At 44.2% G+C, this 14,926-nt stretch overlaps 1 long non-coding RNA gene across 2 annotated transcripts; it reads right to left on the reverse strand.

Moving 5' to 3' along the window:
• Positions 1–9,678: 9,678 nt before the first annotated feature.
• Positions 9,679–14,903, reverse strand: LOC137216047 (uncharacterized). 2 transcript variants are annotated; one of them, XR_010939566.1, is made up of 5 exons: positions 14,771–14,903; positions 11,258–11,376; positions 11,048–11,147; positions 10,627–10,818; positions 9,679–9,892 (listed from the first exon to the last, which is right to left on the reverse strand). It is a non-coding gene; the product is annotated as an uncharacterized lncRNA (long non-coding RNA). The 2 variants fall into 2 exon arrangements; XR_010939565.1 differs by having other exon boundaries at positions 10,995–11,147.
• Positions 14,904–14,926: the final 23 nt, after the last annotated feature.

The raw sequence follows: 14,926 nt of genomic DNA on the forward strand, positions 1-14,926 counted from the left end.
TCCGGTGAGGGCCTCTCCTCCACGTGGCCTCAGGCCTTTCCCGCAGCAGCTGCGCAAGTTCAGAGGACTTGTGGCTTCTCAGGCTCGTGGTGCAGAGACAGGAGGCGAGGCTGCCAGTCCCATCCTGCCTGAAACTCAAGCGTCCTTCCTGCCACATTCTGTTGTCACAAAGCTGACCCAGACCCCAGGGCAGGCAGGTGTGGGACGCTGAGCTCAGTGATAGCCAGGCCAGAGGGCTCGCGGCGGACTTCCGTCTGACATGTCCGCTTTTGTGTGGCCAGGATGTTTCAGGTTTCTCCTAATGCAGGTTTTGCACACTTCTCGGCTGGCGTACTCCTAAGCTCTTATTGCTTTTCTTGCTGTCGTGAAAGGGCTTTTCTCCCCCATCGTATTTGCTTATCATTTTTGTACATGAAGGTTACTGCTTTTTGCATGTCAGTTTATATCCTGCTAACTTGAATTTTTTTTTTTTGAGTTCGTTTTGTCATTGGTTATCTAGATTTTCCAAGCATAATACCATCCTGTGTATAGAGATGCTTGTACTGCTTTTCCAGTTGTTAGGCCCATCTTTGTTTTTTCTTGTCTAGTTATATTGGCGAATACCCAGCAGGATGTTAAACAGCAGAGATAGTAAAGCCCTTGCAGACACCTCCGTATTCCCTCCTCCGTATCCCCTTCTGGGAACCTGTGCCTTTAGGGTATTTTCGTGATAAGAAGTATCCATCTGTTCAGATCACCTGAAGTGCTTCTGTTAAGAATTGGTGTTGAATTTTGTTAAATTTTTTTTCCAGCATCTTGAGGTAATCATGCAGCTTTTCATCTCAGACCTATTAAGATGGTATTGATAGATTTCCGGTATCAAACCACCCTGTGTTCCTGTACAAATCTCACTTGGTTGTTGACTTTTTTTTTTTTTAAGTTTATTTTTGGCTGTGCTGGGTCTTCATTGCTGCACGTGGACTTTCTCTAGTTGTGGCGAGCGGAGGCTACTCTTCATTGCGGTGCGCGGGCTTCTCATTGCGGTGGCTTCTCTTGTTGTGGAGCACAGGCTCTAGGCGCACGAGCTTCAGTAGTTGAAGCTCACGGGCTCTAGAGTGCAGGCTCAGCAGTTGTGGTGCACGGGCTTAGTTGCTCTGCGGCATGTGGGATCTTCCCGGACCAGGGATCAAACCCGTGTCCCCTGCATTGATTGACAGGCGGATTCACAACCACTGTGCCACCAGGGAAGCCCCTCAATAATTTTCCTAAGAGACTCAAAATAGAAAATTCAGATTTCAAAATTTAAAAGAGAATTTTGAGATAACTGATTCTGTGCATGTAACTATGTAGTGATAGATATTTTTTTTCTTGTCTTTCTTAGTTCTAGTGTAGTAAGGTGTTCTAATAAATCATGCTTAGAACGCACAATTTGGGAAATGAAACTCAGTTTTAATACATCAGTTGACAATTACTTTCAGTATCTTGGTTACAATCCTGCAAATAATAAACTCGTAGCTTTTAACATTCAGGCCGAACAGTCGCCTGACTGGGCCTCTTAAGCAGAAGATGAAAATAAAAATCACTTACTGTTTTGTCAGTGGAAATGTTATAGGCCAGTTAACAACACTCTGAAACTTATGGACACGAATTTGAGCCCAGTTAGTTTCTAGTTCAGTGTATGAGTCATACAGGCTCTTGGGCTGTGAGGAGAAAGCTTTAGTATACTTGGTCTATAAAAGAATTGTTTACCCTTAAAAAGTTCAAGTAGGAACCACCGTCCTCCTCGGCCACTTCCTGAGATCAGGGCAGGCAGAGCCTTTGTTGTCAGGCCTCAGGTGAGGACACTGGGCCTATCACCCTCCTTAGGTCCTGGTACCACTGGTCAGCGGCAGGGCCCTTTTCCCTTAAGGACGGTGACTTCCTTCCCTGTCCCCACTCCGTCCCCCAGTCCTCTGTGGGGCTCGCCCTGCGTTGCTGTCCCGCGTCGGATCCCTTCCCAGCAGGCACTGAGACGAGGGCGGGTAGCACACTCGGTGCTGGAGGGAGGCGGGTGGAGCAGGAAAGGCGGGGAGGAGGCCAGCTCTCAGTCCACTGCAGGCAGCTGGATGGATCCTGGCCCGGGAAGCACGGACAGCCCTGAGGCCCGGCTCGGCAGTAGTGGGTGGGCTGCTTCTGGGCGTCAGTGCCAGCATTTCCCTGCCTGCCCTGGGTGCAGCCACTCTGCAGACAGAGGGACCAGCTGGCCAGGGGACACGGTCAGGGCGCCGACTGTACTTGTTGGCTGCAGGTTTCATGTGAACAAGTTTTATTCTTGTCATTTTGTACAAATGGCATTGGGTACCGACGTTGGTTGTTTACCCACTCAGTACTTTTTTGTGTGGAGACAGACATTCTCTCTGTCGTTCCCAGGTCCAGCCTGGGACCCGTGTCGCTCCGATCCAGGCCTTCAGCGCTGCCCACCCGGACGGGCTCCGGCTCCACAGGGTCACAGCCGTGCTGCAGGGGACACCCGTGTGCCCCACCTGCTGTGGGCCGGAGCTTCGGGGTCAACGCAGGAGTGGAAGCGCTGGGTCCAGGCCTCCACGGATCTCCTTCTCCCGGCTGACACCAGGGGGCTCAGGTCTGCGTGACTTGGCCCCCTGCCCTGCCGGGCCCGAGCAGACGCTGGGGTCCCGGCACCACCCCTCCCGTCTCTTCCGACCGTGTGGCTACTCGTGCTTGCCAGCTGTGTCGCCGGTGCAGGCTCATCGTGAGGGCTCCCTGTTCCCGTTGATCTGTTTGCGGTGTGGGGGGGTCCCTCTTCTTCCTGATGATTCTGTGCCTCTTGAAGCCCGGTTGCCCGTCGAGCACCTCGGAGTCGGTGTCTCCCCAGCCTTCACCTCCAGGCTCTCTGCGCCTCTGCAGGTCACGCAGGGGAGGGTCTCGTGAGAGGGCGTTCTCCAGCCCAAGAGCCACGGTTCTGTTTAGTCTGATGCATCTAATGTAACTACTCATCTGGGTGGACGCAGGCCTGATCTGCTCTTGTTCATTGTGCCCATGCCTCTTCTGAGTCGGTCCGTTGTTCTCATACTCCATTGTAATTTCTCCTTCTTTTTAACTGCACGCTCAGCTTTCAGGGGCTGCTCTGGGAATCGCATTCTTCATCCTTCGCCTGTCAGTCCAGGTTATTCCGTATCGTGTGACGTGAGAGCGTTGATTGTCCTCCAGTTTCTATGATGTGTATTGACTTAAGTTTCCACTTTGCTCTTGTTGCAATTTCACCATTTATATTTTCAAAAAATGTCTTTCATCTACACTTCATAATTATTAATGCATACTTTTTAAAAATATACTTTATTTTGGCAAACCTCTTAATGTCTAGTTGTTTTGGTTGGTTCTATAGTTTATCTGTATCTCTTTCTCAAGATTTGTTTATATCATTCATGTTTCCAAGCAGTAGGGGTTTTTGGTTATTCTTTTTTTTCCAATAATCTATTTATTTGTCCTTATATTTATGTCCTTCCTTCTTGTTACTTTATTTAGTTTTCCTCTTTGTAACTTTTTATATTGAATATTTTGTTTTCCTTTAAGTATTGCTTTAACGTTGTCCCACAGATTCTGACATTTTTGTTTTCATTTTCATTCAGTTCTAAATATTTCTTAACCCCCTTCTGATGTACTTTTAAATGCAAGCGTTATTTAGTAATGTTATTTTCTTTCCAAAAATGTGGTATTTTTTAAAAAAGTCTATCGTTTTGGTATTTGTTTGGAAATGTATTGTCCTGTTCTAGAAAGAACATGACCACTTTGTTACTTTGGAATTTACTGTGTTTCCTTCTGTCCAGCAGCTGCCCGGGCGCCTTTGTCTCAGGCACAGCCCCCAGTGCCTGCCGCTGACTGGACATCGCTGGGCCACGGCGCTTTCTTCCCTGATGAAGGAAGCAAGGCTGTGGTCCTGGTCTGAGACATCTGGTAAGTGGTGGAACCTGTGTGTCAACACCAAGTGTTCTTCCCTACTGGGTGCCTTGGTTGGGATTTTTCTTTTGGGGAGAGGGGAAGCATAGGACTTAGTCATCTGGTTTTGAGCAGAGCACCACTTTAACTAGGTTTTCCCTTCTGGGTCAAAGAGTGTCTCGGTCTCCCGGCACTGCCTACAGTCGCCCCCTATTAGACCACGGCTTATCTGCACGCTGGTTGGAACAGCAGGTAGGAAACTTTCCATTCTTGTGCTAGGGAACTGTGACCCTGAGAAGCCCTGGACACTAGTCTGGTTCTGGTGACACTGGCTGTGTGAAAGAAGGTGAAATTAGAGCTCTATTGCATCTTGGAGTCCCCTAGGGTGTATTTTACAAAACTGGGACATTTTCAGCTAGGCTCCTACGTAAAGGAAGAAAATGTTATTTTATTGTAACACTGCTTAGCCCCAGTACTTCTTGGGGTCCAGGGAGAAATGGCCCCAGTAGCTCTCTAAATCACACCACCATATTTCATCTAAAACTGGGGAAGGTAAATGGTATGAAATTCTTCAGCCTTTATGCTGTTGAATCAAAGTGAACCTTCTGGAATGGGTTTGGCTCTTACCTTGGGTAGGTACGTGTTTGTGTCTTTGGTGCATGAGTCCAAACACTGTTTTCTCTTCCTGGTTTGAACCTTGTTAGGGGGTCCTGGTGGTCCTGGTTTTGGGGGAGACCCCACTGGTAGGAGAGAACTTGAAAGGATTAATTGTTCTCAGAGACCGTCCTGGTATTGGCCCTCGTTACAGGGCCCTGGTAACCTGAACGTGGTGTAGACGCTCGTAGAAACTGATGCTTAAGCTGCTCTGAGCCTGATTCAGAGCCACCTGCAAGTTTGTCCGGAAGTGAGCTGTGTGAATGTGAGTGAATGATATGCACTATTGTGTTATTTAAACTGAATTGGCTATTTGGGTACTGAAGGAACTCTCACCTTGAAAATGGCCAAAATGGGGCTCTCTTGATGTTCTAAGAGACTGGTTGTTGCATATGCAGTGAGAGGAAGCTGGCTTCCTAAGAGCAACTTGCTTTACTCTCCCTGTGCCTTTGAGAAACAGATGTTCTGACAATCTCCAGTTCCTGAGACTGAAGAGAAAAAAGGCAAGGAGAGTTTTAACTCAAGCAGGAAAACTGAGATCTGTGTCTATATGGGTGTCTGTGTATGTTACAGAGATATGTCTTTATCTCCAGATGCTATCAAAATTAATTTGTAAATGAGCTCTATGTAATTGGCTTAAAGGAAATTAAATGCTTATCTAAATTCTCAGAAATATAAAACTAACCCACCCAAATGAATTTCAGGTTCACATGATCTGGGACATATTCAGTATTAAATATCTGGTGTTAAAGTTTAAGCTTGTTGATGGCTGAAGACAGAGATGCCTTCAGAGGCATGAACTATAATTTTTATTGTATTTAGGAAAGTTAATAAGATCTTATTAATCCTGTTACAGAATCTTCACAAGGAAAATAACTTGATACAATGGAACTTTTAAGTAAGTTAAATGTAAATAAGAAGAGTTCTGGGAGTTGAACTTTGGGAATAACTATGTTTTAGAAAATCTATGTAAAAATAGTCTCTCTAGATTTTGGCAATTTGAAACTTTAGAGTTTTGCTAAATTAATTGCTAAATGAGTCTAAGTTTACCCACTTTTGTCTTATGAGAGAAAACCTAAACACGTTTGGGTTTTTTGGACACACGTCTTATACCACATTGAGGAAAGAAATTATGCTGTGAGAAGATGTATGTTTCTGGAGGTTGTAGAATATATTCATAAGTTTTCCAATCAGGAAACGGTGGTATGATCACAATTGCTTCTTTGTTTTTGCCAGAGATTACAGTTTTTAAGGGTTAAAAGTTATAATATATGTAAAGCTACTAAAATAGGGGAAACATTTCAGTATATAAGAAGAGTAGGATGTTTGTTTTCATTAAAAGAAGGTAAGAGGAGTGAAAATGCATTTTGTTAAGGGTAAAAGTAATTTGGTCCTAAAGCTGGTTATTTCTAAATGGGAAAGAAAATAAGGGACAAGCTAATATGGAAAAAAAGGTGTGACAGGTTAAAAAAAAAGGAACCCGGAACCCCAAAGCATCTGAAAGAGATTAAACTAAGATTGCTCGGTATGTTTAATTACATGGGAAGCATTCTCAAATGAGTGTTAAGCCTCCCTAAGTTATACTGTATGGGTAAATGTTATTAATATATTCTAGAAATTGTATGGAATTCTGAAAAATCTGGTGGTCCTGATAAAATGTCATAATTCTAGTTTTGTTAATTGAGGTCTATTTACTAAGACTCACCTCCCAGGTAGCTCACTATGTTACATAATTTTTTATTTTATATTGGAGTATACAGTTGATTAACAAGGTTGTTAGTCTCAGGTGTACAGCAAAGTGATTGATAGTTATACATATATATGTATCTATTCTCGTTTAAATTCTTTTCCCATTTAGGTTGTTACATAATATTGAGCAGAGTTCCCTGTGCTATGCAGTAGGTCCTTGTTGGTTATCTATTTTATAGTAGTGTATACATGTTAATCCCAAACTCCTTAACTATCCCAACTATGTTACTTAATTGTCAAGTTTAATTGAATTATTAAAGGACACTCAAGTTTGTTTCTGAAGCTCATCACAGCAGTCTCTCTTTGGATAAAGATCATACATACTGGAAAAGGCATCATTGAAAGGACTGTCTCCAACCTAGATGGAAGAACTCTTACGAGGTATTTTTTTTTAATTAAGCATCAATGATATTTAATTTTTATTGAATTATAGTTTACAGTGTTGTTTCAAGTGTACAGCAGAGTGATTCAGTTATGTATACATATATATCTGTTCTTTTTCAGATTCTTTTCCCTTATAGGCTCTTACAAGATATTGAGTATAGTTCCCTGGGCTATACAGTAGGTCCTTGTTTATTTTATATACCGTAGTGTGGGTATGTTCATCCCAGACTCCTAATTAAAGTTGCTCAGGCACAGTGAAACTGAAGGGAATTGATACAAACTTCACTAGAGAATCTTCTTTCTATCCTGAACACTGAGGGCAACACACCCTGCACCCCTCTCCTACACACTGTCTTTACAAACCCTCCCCTAAAAGATGGTGGTGGTGCAGGGGGTTCAGGTCTTTTGAGCACAAGCTGCCCGTCCTCCTTGTTTGGCCCCAGGTTGGATGCCTTACAAATGCTGCACTTTCCTTCACCACAACCCGGCCTTGCACCCCAGTTTGGTTCACTAACAATGGGCTGGGAGAGCTCGCCAGGTAGCCATGTCTTTTCTCACCTGTCAAACAGGTGGGACAGAGCCCACGTAATCATTTGCCAGTTTGCAGAAACGCTCTCCTCTCTTCCAGCCCATTATACAGGTGAACCTTGAATTGCATGGGTCCACTTAAAGGTGGATTTTATTCAATAAATATATTCGAAATTTTTTGGAGATTCGCAACAATTTGAAAAAACTCAGACAAACCACACAGCCTAGAAATATTGAAACAAGAGTCAGGTATGTCATGAATGCATGAAATACATGTAGGTACTAGTCTATCTGTACACAGGCATAAGGTGAGTGGTATTTGATATAAAATTGAGAATGTGTTAGTGCTCTTACTGTTTTAGATCTTTGCCTCTCGTAGTTGGACAGACAGTGGATTAGCCTATCACAGATAAATGTCTTTTTACGTAGCAATGTTTCCAATACTGTGTTATGAATACGACTGACATTATAAGCCATAAACATAACGAGTCATTCATTACCGTAGAGGCTAGGCCACTGTGAAGCACTCGTGTCAACTGCACCAGGCTACCGCTGACTGAAGAAAAACGCAAAACCTTCAGTTTTTTGGGGGCCTTACTGAAGACTATATAGCCTGTCAGACAGGCCTGCGAGGCTACGGAGGAGCCAGGGTACGTAGGAGTTTTTTGCTTGAAATAGGAAATGCTGAACAAAGATTCCTGCTAACCACAAAAACAGGCATCTCAGGTTAATGCTTTTAGTGCTTTTCTATGCGTGAGAAGATGCAAGAGTCTGGGCTCAGTGAAAATATCCTTCAGGTGTGCATATCCTTCAGGTATGCATCTTAACTGAGGCCAGTATCCAGAGCACAGAACGTGGCCTGTTACCCTCCATTCATGGCCAGTTTGTCCCATGGTGCTGGGAATTCTCATTTCGTAGGTCAGATGAGGACTTGATAGGCCAATGTAATATTTTTGGACTAGACCCTTTTGACTAAAATTCTCTGCATCACCTGTCTTAACTAATCTGTTATGATCTAGGAAGTGTTTTTCCTTGTTTCTTCTCATATCTAGAGTTGCACCATTCCAGTTATTCAATATAGAGTCATATATGTGACTGATTACCTCAAGATTTTAGCCCTCATTAATTTTGTCAAAGGCCTGGTTACACAGTGGGTAATACAAGAGACAATGATCTTACAAAACAGACAGGATATCATACAGGTAGTAACATTAATAAAGTCATAAGTAGGGAATTAAGCCATGAGGTTCCAGAACCAAACCAGCTCCCTACAACCATCACCACGACTAGGAGGTGAATCACTTAAGGCAGAAATCTGGTTTTTCATGTGGTCATTAAATGCATCCTAGTAGAGGATTTGTCTGGTATGAAAACACAGCATTCGGTTTGAATTATAGCACAGGTGCCTCCTTGAGATGCTGTAAGGCTATCAAGGGCCATGTGATTCTGTAATACCACTTTTCTCATCATAGAGGTGGCCTCAATGATTAATCATTTAGGGGGCTTTTGGGTGAATTCTGTTAAGGCTTTGATATGGGGAGGTACATTTTCCAATCCTACTAAAAGCATAAAAATAGATGCTACATGATCATACCAGGGGAATACAGATCTCTTGGTAAATTTGCTGGAGTCATCTCTAAATTAGCACACAAGTGGCCTTGAGCCCTAGGGAATCCTAAAGTACATCTTCCCATCCATCCTGGAAGAAGCCAGGGATGTAGATTGGTGCCACAAAACCACTGAGTTCCATTAGGTGCAACCCAGTATACTCCTGGGTGCCTGACCCAGTCTGTTCCGTATCAGTCACTATCTTTAAGGGAAATGATGATACACTGACATGTTTCATTAAGGCACCCCGCCTAATTTTCTGGTGTTATTAGGCTGAATATCTTTAGTGTGATTTAATTGTCCCCAACATGGGGGGGCGCCTTAAGGGATCACAGCCTGGTATTAGCCATATAAACCTATCCCATAACTGAGGGGGGTCCCTCCTAATAGTCAGGAAGTTATCAGCTTGTTGCTCTGACTGAGCTTGAGTAACTTTAAGGGAAAACTCATTTACGGCCATGGCCAAAGTCAGAGCAAGAATGCTTGACTGGCCAAGTGAGGGGTTCCCATAGGAGGGAGCATCAGTTGCAGCTCAGACAGAACTACTTTTTTCTAAACTTTTCTACAGGCCATCCAATCAGAGCCTTGGAGAGGAGAAACCCACTAACCAGAAGTAGTGGATGTAGGTAACTGACCACAAACCCAGCAATTGCAATGACTTCTAAAATCTGCATAGGATCGTACCCGTGATAGAAAAGCATTTGATTCATGTGCATAAAGTCCAAGAAATCAAGAAACTGTTATAAATAATCATACGGTCAGGTCCAGCATCTTGGGATAGCTGTCTCCTGATGTCGTCTTCTCGTCCTGGCGTTGGTGTTTCTTTCCTGTCAGAGCATCGCTTTAAGGTGAGTTTGAGGTCAGCAGTCCTCTCTATAGACCAGACGGTGCCTCTTTAGGTGGGAAATATGAATCCAAGAGTCAGTTACCTTCGATTTTGCTGTGCATGAGCTACTTAAAAGAACCTGATAGGGACTTTCCATCGAGGCTGGAGAGAGTCCTTTAAATGATGCCTTTTCCAGTATACAGAGTCTCCTGGTTGTAGGTCATAGGGCATCTGATCATCATTTAAAGAACACGTACTGTGATCAGTTATGCTTTAACTTATGCATTAACACTTACAATGTCCTGTTAATTCAATTAAACCCTTGCAATAACGTAACCTATCCCTTTTCATTACTATAGGTTCATATAATCCCTCATCCAGTCTCACTGGTCTCCCCCTGATAATCTCAAAAGGAAACAAATGTTTTCCAAAACGGGTGGATCTGAGGTTGAGGAGAACCAATGGAAGGGCCTCAGGCCACGTAAGGAATAATCATCTTAGCCAGTTGGGTTTTAATTGTTCCATTTGTTCTTTCTACTAACCCAGAGGCTGGTGGTGATAAGCACAATGGAAATGCTGCATAATTGGCCAAATCTTAACAATCTGTCCAGTAAAATGAGTTCCCCTGTCACTATGTGGTTCTGAGGGGACTCCCCAAATGGGCATCACTCCTGGTAAAATAAAATGTCCTACACATCGGGCTGTGGCCCTTCAGCATGGGATGCCTCAACCCAGTGTGAAAACATACAAATCATAACAAGAACATACTGATAACCTTGAGGGGGGGGCACTGTATAAAATCAGTCTGCCAAGTCGCAACGGGACCTGCAGGTCGTGGCAAATTCCCTTGAGAACTACGTAACGGCTTCCCTGGCTTATATTTTGGACAAGTGGTACATCTTGAATAATTCCCGAGCTCTCACAAAAGCCTTTCAGCAGTTTTTTACCCCGTAATACCGTCCTACCTGGGTTCCAATGTGTTAACTCGTGAATATATTGCAAAATAAGATATTGAGCTTCAAAGGGAAGGATAGGCCTCCCGTCTGGGTGTATCCACAGCTTTGTGTGAGTTCAGGCTGCCTCCCTTGTGTGTCCAGGTGTCTGTTTTCTGGTGCCATTCCTTGAAACTTGACCATGTCGGTAAGGTTGCTGGGAGGCTGAAAGGGAAAGGCAGTGGTTAGTTGCTTGTTTTCGTTTTGCAGAGCCTCAGTCTTGGCAACGTGATCAGCTAAGAGTTTCCTTTTGCTTCAGCAGTGTCAGCCTTTGAATGACACCTTAATGGCAAGTGCACCTGGCAGCAGAATGGCATCCAACAAGTCTGCTACATGTTTACCATTTTTAATAGGCTGTCCTCGGGATGTTAGAAATCCTGTTGCCAAAGCATACCCAAGTCATGGCCCCCCCCAGAAGCATGGCGGCCGTCTGTGTAGGTATTAGCGGGCTTTCCTTTTGCCAACGGGCAGGCTCTCAGTGCTATTAGTTCAGCCTGTTGGACAGAAGAGACATGAGACAAGGGACCATTTTCTAGGACAGACACTGGAGGAACAATGGCATAGCCAGCCTGGCACCTCCCATGAGGTCCTCGCAGATACGCACCACCCATGAGTAACAAAGTCAGGATTATCCATTGGGCTTTCTTGAAAATCAGTCCTGGGATAGAAAAGATAACGTCTGAGTCTTCTGGGAGCAAGGTGGCTGGATTAAGTTAGTCACACCTGTGGGGAGAGATATGGTGAGAGCGAGACAATCTCATTAGAAGTTAATCGGCCTGAATAACGTGTGTGTGATGAGAGTTTAGTAAAGCTTCCGTGGCATGGGGGACAAAGATGGTTGAGAGTGACTCATGATGCAGCACAGCTGTTGCTGAGACAGCCCCGGGACAAGGGCGGGGGAAGCCCTTGTCTACTGCAGCTAGCTGCTGGCTGTATAACCTATTGGTGAGTAGTACCGCCGTGTTGCTGGGTTAATACTCCGTGTGGCACCTTTGTTTTCATGTACAAAGAGAAAAAGGGGTAAATCATAAAAAGCTGGGTTTCTTTTTAGTGTCTCCCTGGCTTCAGAATGTTTTATTTCCCAGAGGTTCAGCTTGGCCTTGTTTAAACAAGTTACATAATGGTTGGGCCACTAAAATAAAAACTTTGTAATCCAGTTCCTGCAATAGCCTGCAGGATCTAGAAATCCCTCAAATGCCCTTTTGTCCTAGGGGCAGGGAAAGCCAAAATGTATTTCACCGTCAATTAAAGGTCCTTTAGATGTCATTTGTTCTAAATATTTCACATTAGCCTTACAAAATTGTAATTTTTCCTCACTTTGTCCCTTTGAGCTAGTCTTGAAGTACAGGCTGTCTTCCTATTTATCAAAGAATTTGAACACAATAGCAAATCACCTGCACATTGTATCAAAACTGATTTATGAGGAAAAGCTAGATCATCTAGGTACGTTTTTAATACCTGGGGAAGGTGAGTATAGCCCTGCCATGTTACAGTCTGTGTATGCTGCCGTCCATCCCAAGTAAAGGCAAAGGGTACTGGCCACCAGGATGCACAGGGATGCTAAACAGTGCACTGTGGAGGCCACAGAAAAGAAGTCACTGTTCTTAGGAACACAGGACAGAAAGGCATGGGGGTTGGCACTACACAAATGGCAAGGAGTAATGATGGCACTGCTAGAGCTCAAACCCTACATGAACCTCCAGCCCTCGCCGCCATTAGGTTTGCTAACTGGCAGAATGAGTGTGTTACAAGGCCCAGTGCAAGGCGTGAAGTCTTTCTCAATGTAAGCTGGTGTCAGGTGTTACTCCCTCCGTGGCTTCCTGCCTCCATATGGGTACAGACGCGGTTCTTCTCGTCTTGGGTCGTTTTAACAGGCGGTGTGGAATGTATTTCCATATGTCAGTAACTCTTCAGGTACTAAGGCTAGCAAGTCTTCGTCAGCGTCACCTTGACCATGGCTCACAAACATTGTATGATGAAGGAAATCAGCTCTAAAAACATCTCCCCCTTAGGAGTAAGGAAATATGGGCTTCATAAGTTTCTAATCAATCTCTTCCTGTCAGGTGAATAGGGGTGCTTTCTACTAGAAAAGATGAGTGCCTTCCTTTAAGTTCTCCTAAGTAAAATGCTAAAGATAATGGTTTAAGAGCCTTAAGAGGTGCAGTAGAAATCCCTACCATCTACACTGAAGTATTACTTCATGGGAGGGAGCCTCTGGTTTTGGTTTAAAACTGAAAAGGTGGTCCCTGTATCTATTAGGGCTTCGTTTCTCTCTGTCTTGTCTCTCTACTTCTCCCAGGGTGTTACAGAAGAAAGACTGCCACTCTTCCCTCAGAGGAGCCCTATTCTTGTTTAACTCGGTATTCTGATCTGAAATCTAGTCTGTTCTTGAAATCTTTCTTCATTTTTCTACAGTTCCTTCTTTTTTTCTTTAAACACAGTAAAAGAAAATGCTAGGTTCCTCTGTCAGTCGAGGATTGAACGGGGGTTTGTTAACTGTAGCCTGACCTTGCTTACTTAATTGGCACAGTTGAAGGCTCACGATTTTTTTCCATAAATTTATCTTTAGCTGCGTTGGGTCTTCATTGCAGCGCGTCAGTGCGTGGGCTTTCTCTAGTTACAGTGTGCAGGCTTCTCACTGCAGTGGCTTCTCGTTGCAGAGCATGGGCTTCAGTAGTTGTGGCATGCGGGCTCTAGAGCGCAGGCTCAGTAATTGCTCCGCAGCACGTGGGATCTTCCCAGACCAGGGCTTGAACCTGTATCCCCTGCGTTGGCAGGCGGATTCTTAACTGCGGTGTCATCAGGGAAGTCCCGAAGGTTCACAATTTTTATAGATGTATCCTCTCTGATGGTTTTGAAAAGCTATCAGCCAGCGTGGTAAGGGCACTTGTATGTAACACTGACCAACCTAAGTTGTGTTTTTAATTACAGTAGCCAATTCCTCATTTATACCTTCTGAAATGGACTTAAGCAAAGGATCATTGTGGTGGTTAGAGAACATTCAGATGTTATGCCAGAATGTTGTTTAAAAGTTCTCACACCATGATCTAGGATTTTATCTTGTTTTTGTTTGCACTGCTGAATTTTTGTCTAGGCTATGTGGCTTTTGGGGGAAACTCTGGGATAAATGAGTAATTTATGAGCTAATTCCTTGCATTCAACTCGAAAATCGAAGTTTGTTAAGGGCTGTTTCCATTCTGCTTTCTCTATCCGTTGCCTTGCTTTACTTTCAGAAAGGAATAGCTATATTACGGGATACACATCTGCAAACCCAGACTCACGGGTTTGGATGGCTAACTCGTATTCCCTGCATATCCCAATGGGCCTTGACTAGGGTCAGGAAACCCCTTAGCTAAAGCCCTCAGTTTTGCTCGAGTCCAGGGTGTGTATGTAAGCACAGAGGACAGTTCCTCTCTTCCTGTGAAAGGTTTTCCTTAAAGGGGGATAGAAGTACTTCTGATTTAATGTCCTCCTTTGCTGGGGGGAGAGGCAGGGTTAATACTGGCAGCTTTCAGAAATGTTGATAAAGTAAGTTTTGGCTGATTTCCTGCAGAAGCTTATCATTTCGTCTTTCAGAAGCTTCTGAATATCCATAAGGATTCCGTTCCATCTGTCCGATCTTGTGGACTGCTTTCGCTAGCTGCATACACAGGAAAATTCTGGAATGTCAGAAGAACCCAAATGTGGCCGTTTTAGGTTGTGATCTCCTTTAGTGTGGTTTCTCCAATCAAGTAAGTATTTGCAGGTATAAATTCCATACATATTGTACCTGAACCTGGCCTGGGTGTTAGTTGGAGGCTAGCAATCTGTCCTTTCTGTTTTGAAAGCTTTGTTTCCCATTCCAAGGTCGATCTGTTGAGATAAGAATCATTACTGATGATCCCTGTTGAGATAAGAATCATTACTGATGATCCCATGGTGGGCCAGCATGCTGGCTGTGAGCCTGATTCCTCGGGATTTTAGCCCAGAGCCATTGCAGCGCTCTTACAGGTCCTACTTTCTGTAGCCTAAGACCACAGTGGGTGCTTGCAGCACCGAGTGGCCGGCTCTTAATGTGTGTCCCCAGCTGAGATGAGTGGGTTTCCCTCTACAGCTGGCAGCCAGTATGAGGACTTACCTCCACCACTCCCACAAGTTTCCCAGTTGCCTGAGAAAGCCAGTGCTGTCAGGAAGGAGATGGCTCATAAGGGCTTCCAGCTCCGAAGAAGGGACATCTTCATTTTTATTCCAATAATCTGTTACAGTAGCCAAATAAAGGAAAAATGACATGTCA

The sequence above is a fragment of the Pseudorca crassidens genome, chromosome 21 (assembly GCF_039906515.1).
Source record: "Pseudorca crassidens isolate mPseCra1 chromosome 21, mPseCra1.hap1, whole genome shotgun sequence".
Classification (NCBI taxonomy): Eukaryota; Metazoa; Chordata; class Mammalia; order Artiodactyla; family Delphinidae; genus Pseudorca; species Pseudorca crassidens.